Genomic DNA, 6,463 nt, shown 5'->3' with positions numbered 1-6,463 from the left:
GAAGGCCCATAAGATTTAGCGGACCATAATAGGCCGGCCCAGCTAAAGGCCCACAAAATTTAGCGGACCATAATGGGCTGGCCCAGCTAAAGGCCCACACGATTTTGCAGACCATAATGGGCCGGCCCAACTAAAGGCCCACAAGATTTTGTGGACCACAATGGGCCGGCCCAGCTAAAGGCCCACAAGATTCTGCCGACCATAATGGGCCGGCCTAGCTAAAGGCCAAACATTCTCTGTCAAATCGGCCCGTCAACAGCCTGTCCTAAACTTGTCATCAACGCGGCCCATGGTCACTTCTGGCCTGTTAACAGTCCGCTAAGTAATTGGGCCGAATTACGGCCCGGTGTATTTCTGGCCTGTTAAAGGTACGGCTTCATTTGGGCCCATTTACAGGCCATCAAAACTTTTGGCCCATAGACGACCGTGAAGGATTTGGGTCATATTCGGCCAATGTCTGACATTCGTCCTGTTAGAGGCCCACTATAGCTTTGGGCCACTTTCGGCCTGTTGTCATTTTCGGCCTGTTAACGCCGGACGTAAACCATGGGCCATATGTGGCCCAACGTCAGATCGGGCCCATTAACGGCCCATATAAAAATGACTATAATCTAGCCCGACCGAAGTTCCAGCCTGTTAAAGGCCCATGTATTAGGTCAGCGCATTTACGGCCCGTCCGAAATTCGGCCTGTTAAAGTCCAGTGGGTTATTTGGCACAATCAGGGCCCAATCTCACTTTCAGTCTATTAAAGGCCCATGTATTTTATGGGCTCGAGATATTTACACCTGTAAATGGCCTATTTTTACTGAGGGCCCAAATTATGTTTAGGCCTGTTAAAGGCCCACTATGGGCACAGGCCTACCAGAAAAATATGAAAGCTTATGCTGATTTAGGCCCAGCTATTTTTAGTGGGCTACATGCCATTTTCGGCCCGTAATCGTTTTTAGCCCAATTGGAATGGGCCCGACGAATGTTGGCATGTTGGGCTCCTACGAAGCTTTCAGCCGAATACGTTACTAAGATAAACCTACACTATACAAAAATAGCGTCATAATTACTGCAGCCTGAGGCAGAATCATAAATGTTGTATCACAAAAAGATAAATTCCAACCATACAACAAAAGGCATGTTGGCATAAATTTTATGGTCCTTCCAGATAAAAGCACCATCAGATGTATAGAAGCACAGATCATTTGACCTGAGTGCTAATGTTTCAGGCTGTAGAATATGATGGAGCAGCACGATCTCCACCTTTTTCCGCCATTGCTCTTGAACAACAAAGCGAATGTCTGATAGTCTGGTTTCAAAACCATTCATATCTTGACAACATTTCTCAACCACTATTCTTCTTTTCCAAACAACATCCATTAGGGATTGGACTTGTGTCTGGAGCACAGATATATCACTCTGTCTAGCAGGAAGATTTTGTTTAGTAGGCTATTTGGACGAGGTTACCTTGACAACCAACCCAGAATTACGCAGGAAGGTGCTTTTTGCACTGTTAGTGGAGAGATACTGACGCACTGCAGCAAGAGGTGACATTGTGCCTGTAGTAGCCTCGTCACCTTTAGGTGGTTGTGGCTGTTCAATCATTTGTTCCATAGCTTCCTGAAAGTTTGAACTTGTAGACTAGTGTACCAGATAAGTTACTAATGAGACAAAGACAAACAAAGTACGTTAAACGTTTATACATAACTTATTTTGGTGAACTACTGTAATACATTAGCATGTATTGTAGTGCCAACTACATAATAAAATCACTTCCGGAACATATGTCCATGTAGCATGCCTACCGTATTGTCTATTTCCTCACATTCGTTGACATCTAAGGATAAAGAGACATGGTTAAAAGTAGGATGAACATAGTATGACATCATTCGTATCATGGGCAAACAGATATAAAACAAACAGGCTATTTTATCATTCTATGAGCACGTGAACATAACAACTAGATTACAGATCAAGACCAAAAGAATATCCTTCATCTCTTTTAAACCATGTAAGGTGAAATGATATGTTAAGACAACTGTGAATAAAAGTGAACAGAGTAACTGACATTGTCTGCAAACCAAGTAGTTAAATGAACACATCACAGTACCAATCAGTTCAAGGCAGGACGAGTAAGGACTTACAACAGCAGCTTGAACTGGTGTGCTCATGCCCTTCATATTGCTGGTGTGGCAATCCTTGAAGATTTGCACTGCATTCGGTTCAGGTTCTTTTTGGTACGCACAGGATTTCCTCTGTATTTGGAACAAGTCAATATAAATACGATAATATGGCACAAAAAAGAAGGAAGTAACAGCTATTTACAAGAGCCTCGCAGTGTGCAATATAGCTACGAGATCCTGTGGTTTGTTGGAATTTCACTTTAGAACGGTTGGTTTTGTTCTTCAAACAGTTAGCCTAGAAGAAGATACACTTGTAATCCACATACATAAATACAAGTTCAATATGTGGTCTGATCAAATACATATAGCCTACCTGATACTTTGGATCAGACCAGTGTTTAACGAGGGCTGTCCAGTCTTCATCTATAATATATTCCACTCGATATGTTTGGGCGATTTCATTGTTAGCCTTGCCTTCAAAGTCAGATCTTCTAAGGTGGTACCAATACTGTCGCAGAGCGGACTGAAAAACATGAGTGCATGCTTGTCTAGTTGCATCATCTTTCGGATCCAACTTGAACCTCATCTGTTGAAAAAAGAATGTGAGTCTTATTAGGAGGAAGCTAGAAAGTATGGGACAGAGCAAGACAATATTACTAATTGCGATGAATAACATTACTTACGGATAAATGGTCAAGGAAGGTGTTAAACTGGGTATTGTCTTTCTCATTCCTGTACTGGATCCACGTTGGGAGGATACGTGCATGACACCTAACGGCAACGACTGCCTCTGATACTAACTTGGCTGACTCTGTAGCATCACGTGGCCTTTTTATACCTGCCTCAAAATGGATCTCCATTCTTCCTCCTTTAGATTTTGTTAATCTGTCAAGCATTATCCCTGATGTTTGTTTCCGCTTGCGCCGTGGTGCTAGTTCAACAACGAATATGGAAAGTTTTAGTGTACATCAAACCGTGAGAGTACATATAAAGGAGCATGCAACTGCAACTTGACTCAGCCAGGTATCATCTTGGTGTTGATGCTCATGAGGTTCATCTGATCTTGCCAAGTCCTGTTGTGTCAGCAGTGCTTCGGAAGTAGTGTTAGGTGTGAAGGCGGCTTGGGAGCTGGCCAGTTCCGGAGCAAACAAACGAGTAACTGGTTGAGATGCTGGTACAGTTGAAGCGGATGCTGCAGCTGGTGGAACAGGTGATACTGTGTTTGTAGATTTAGCCGGTGGACTTGGACCTTCTACTGCACTATAAGTACCAGCAGAATCTCGACGGCAGAACCTTTTCCGTTTCACCCGACGAGTAACAACACTCCCTACTATATTATTTTCCTTGCTCTTTTTTGACTTTGCCATGTCAAGCTGTACCCACAACACAAAAGAATAAAATCACTCTTCAGAACTCATTGATGCATGATATAGACAAGCAATACTTTGATGTAAGACAACCGTATGAGGATGGAATATGTAAGAAAACAGAACGACATGACATATTCACAGCTACGATGTGCAAACTAAGCAGAAGGATTTTCAAGAAAATAGAAGTAATGCAAGCTGGACACCATATGAAAGATGCAACCAATATTACTCTGCCAAGTTATAAGTGTCTTGTCATAAGTGGCAATTCGAAAAATTAGAAGCAGTACAACATAGAAATCAATGCAAGATGCAACCACTATCAAACTGCCATGTTAAAAGCGTCCAATCATGAGGGACTGATGCGGGATAGACAACAACAGTACTTTGATGTAAGAACATGGTATGATAGATAGATGTAGTGTATTCTGGACACAGAAAGCCATGTCATATGCACATGTATAACGTATAAACTCAGCAGGTGCAATTTAATCAAAATAGAAGAAATACAGGCTAGACAACATATGCAACATGAAACCAATTATCACACTGTCAACTTAGAGCAAGCACCTGCGATGGTGGAGTACGGGAGATGAACTCATCATGTAGACTTGGGACTTCAACTTCATTAGCAGTAGCAGTGGAAAATCTAGAGAGTCTCTGTTTGCGTCGGTGCGGAGGACCACCAACATCCCCTAACTTACACTTTTCCTTCCTATTTTCTGATATTGCCTTATGAAGTCAAAACCACAAGAAGATGAATAAAGTTAGCTCTGCATAACTGGTTGATGCATGATACAGACGAACACTACTTTGATGTAAGGCAAGCGCAGGATAGGAGGATGGAATATATACAAAAAAAGACAGCGTTTCATATTCACACATACGATAGGAGGATGGAATATGTATGAAAAAATAGTAAGCGGGAGGCATTTCAACAAAATTAGAAGAAATGAAAGCTAGGCACCATATGAACATGCAACCAATATCACTCTATCAGGTAAAAGTGTCTCGTCGTAAGTGCCATTTCAAGAAATTAGAAGCAGTACAAGCTAGAAGACAATGCAAGATGCAACCTACATCACAGTCCCAAGTTAAATGTGTCTTATGCGTAAGTGATTGTTGCAGGTATAAGTTGTAAGCTACGCAGATGCAATTCAACATAATCAGAAGCAACACAAACTAGACATCATACGGAAAACGCAACCACGTATAACAGTTCCAAGTAAGAGCAAGCACCTGTGATGGTGGAGTAGGGGAGATGTGCTCATCATATACACGTATGTTCTAGAAACAGGAACACGTGTCATATTCATAGGCATTATGTGTAAAGTAAGCAGATGCAATTCAAGTTAGAAGCAATACAAGCTAGACATCATACGCAACATGCAACCACATATAATAGTGTCAAGTTAGAGCAAGCACCTGTGATGGTGGAGTAGGGGAGATGTGCTCATCATCTACACAGCTACGTTGACTGTCCAGCCTTGTGTTGTCTTCCGAATCTTGTTGGGAGGATGGCGGAGTAGAATCTGTAGAGACCCCCTGTTTGAGTTGCTCCGAAGGACCACCATCATCCACTGCCGGACTAATTTCCTTCAGCTGTAATGATTTTGCATTGTGAAGTCAAACCGATGAGAAAAAGGAATAAAATTCGCTCTTCAGAACTCATTCATGCATGATACTGACGAACACTACTCGGATGAAAGGCAAACACATGATGCGAGGACGGAATATGTATGAAAAACAGGATGGTGTGACATATTCACACCTATGATGTGGTAACTAAGCAGAAGGCATTTCTGTTGGGGAACGTAGCAGAAATTCAAAAAAATTCCTACGTGTCACCAAGATCAATCTAGGAGATACTAGCAACGAGAGAGAGGGAGTGCATCTTCATACCCTTGAAGATCGCCAGGAGGAAGCATTACAAGAACACGGTTGGTGGAGTCGTACACGCAGCGATTCAGATCGCGGTCGATTCCGATCTAAGCGCCGAACAACGGCGCCTCCGCATTCAACACACGTACAGCCCGGTGACGTCTCCCGCGCCTTGATCCAGCAAGGAGAGAGGGAGAGGTTGGGGTAGACTCCGTCCAGTAGCTGCACGACAGCGTGGTGATGGTGGAGGAGCGTGGCACGCCAGCAGGGGTTCGCCAAGCACTGCAAGAGACGAGGAGGGAGAGGGGTAGGGCTGCGGCAAGAGGGAGAGAGACTCGTGTGTTGGGCAGCCCAAAACCCCCACTATTTATAGGAGGAGGGGATGAGGGTGCGCCCCCTCTAGGGTTCCCACCCCTAGGGGGCGGCAGCCCTAGATGGGATGGAGGGGGCGGCCAAGAGGGGGAGAGGGGGGGCGCGCCCTAGGGTGGGCCTTAGGCCCATCTATGCCTAGGGTTTCCCCCTTCTCCTCCTAGCTGCGCCTTGGGCATTGGTGGGAGGCGCACCAGCCCACTCAGGGGCTAGTCCCTTCCAACTCTTGGCCCATGCAAGCCTCCGGGGCTGGTGGCCCCTCCCGGTGGACCCCCGGAACCCTCTGGTGGTCCCGGTACATTACCGGTGACGCCCGAAACACTTCCAGTGGTCAAAACCTCACTTCCTATATATTATTCTTTACCTCCGGACCATTCTGGAACTCCTCGTGACGTCCGGGATCTCATCCGGGACTCCGAACAACATTCGTTAACCACGTACAAACTTTCCCTATAACCCTAGCGTCATCGGACCTTAAGTGTGTAGACCCTACGGGTTCGGGAATCATGGAGACATGACCGAGACAACTCTCCGGCCAATAACCAACAGCGGGACCTGGATACCCATGTTGGCTCCCACATGTTCCATGATGATCTCATCGGATGAACCACGATGTCGGGGATTCAATCAATCCCGTATACAATTCCCTTTGTTCATCGGTATGTTACTTGCCCGAGATTCGATCGTCGGTAACCCAATACCTCATTCAATCTCGTTACCGGCAAGTCTCTTTA

The sequence above is a fragment of the Triticum urartu genome, chromosome 1 (assembly GCF_003073215.2).
Source record: "Triticum urartu cultivar G1812 chromosome 1, Tu2.1, whole genome shotgun sequence".
Lineage (NCBI taxonomy): Eukaryota > Viridiplantae > Streptophyta > Magnoliopsida > Poales > Poaceae > Triticum > Triticum urartu.
The sequence above is the reverse complement of the archived record's forward strand: the minus strand, read 5'-3'. Positions refer to the sequence as shown.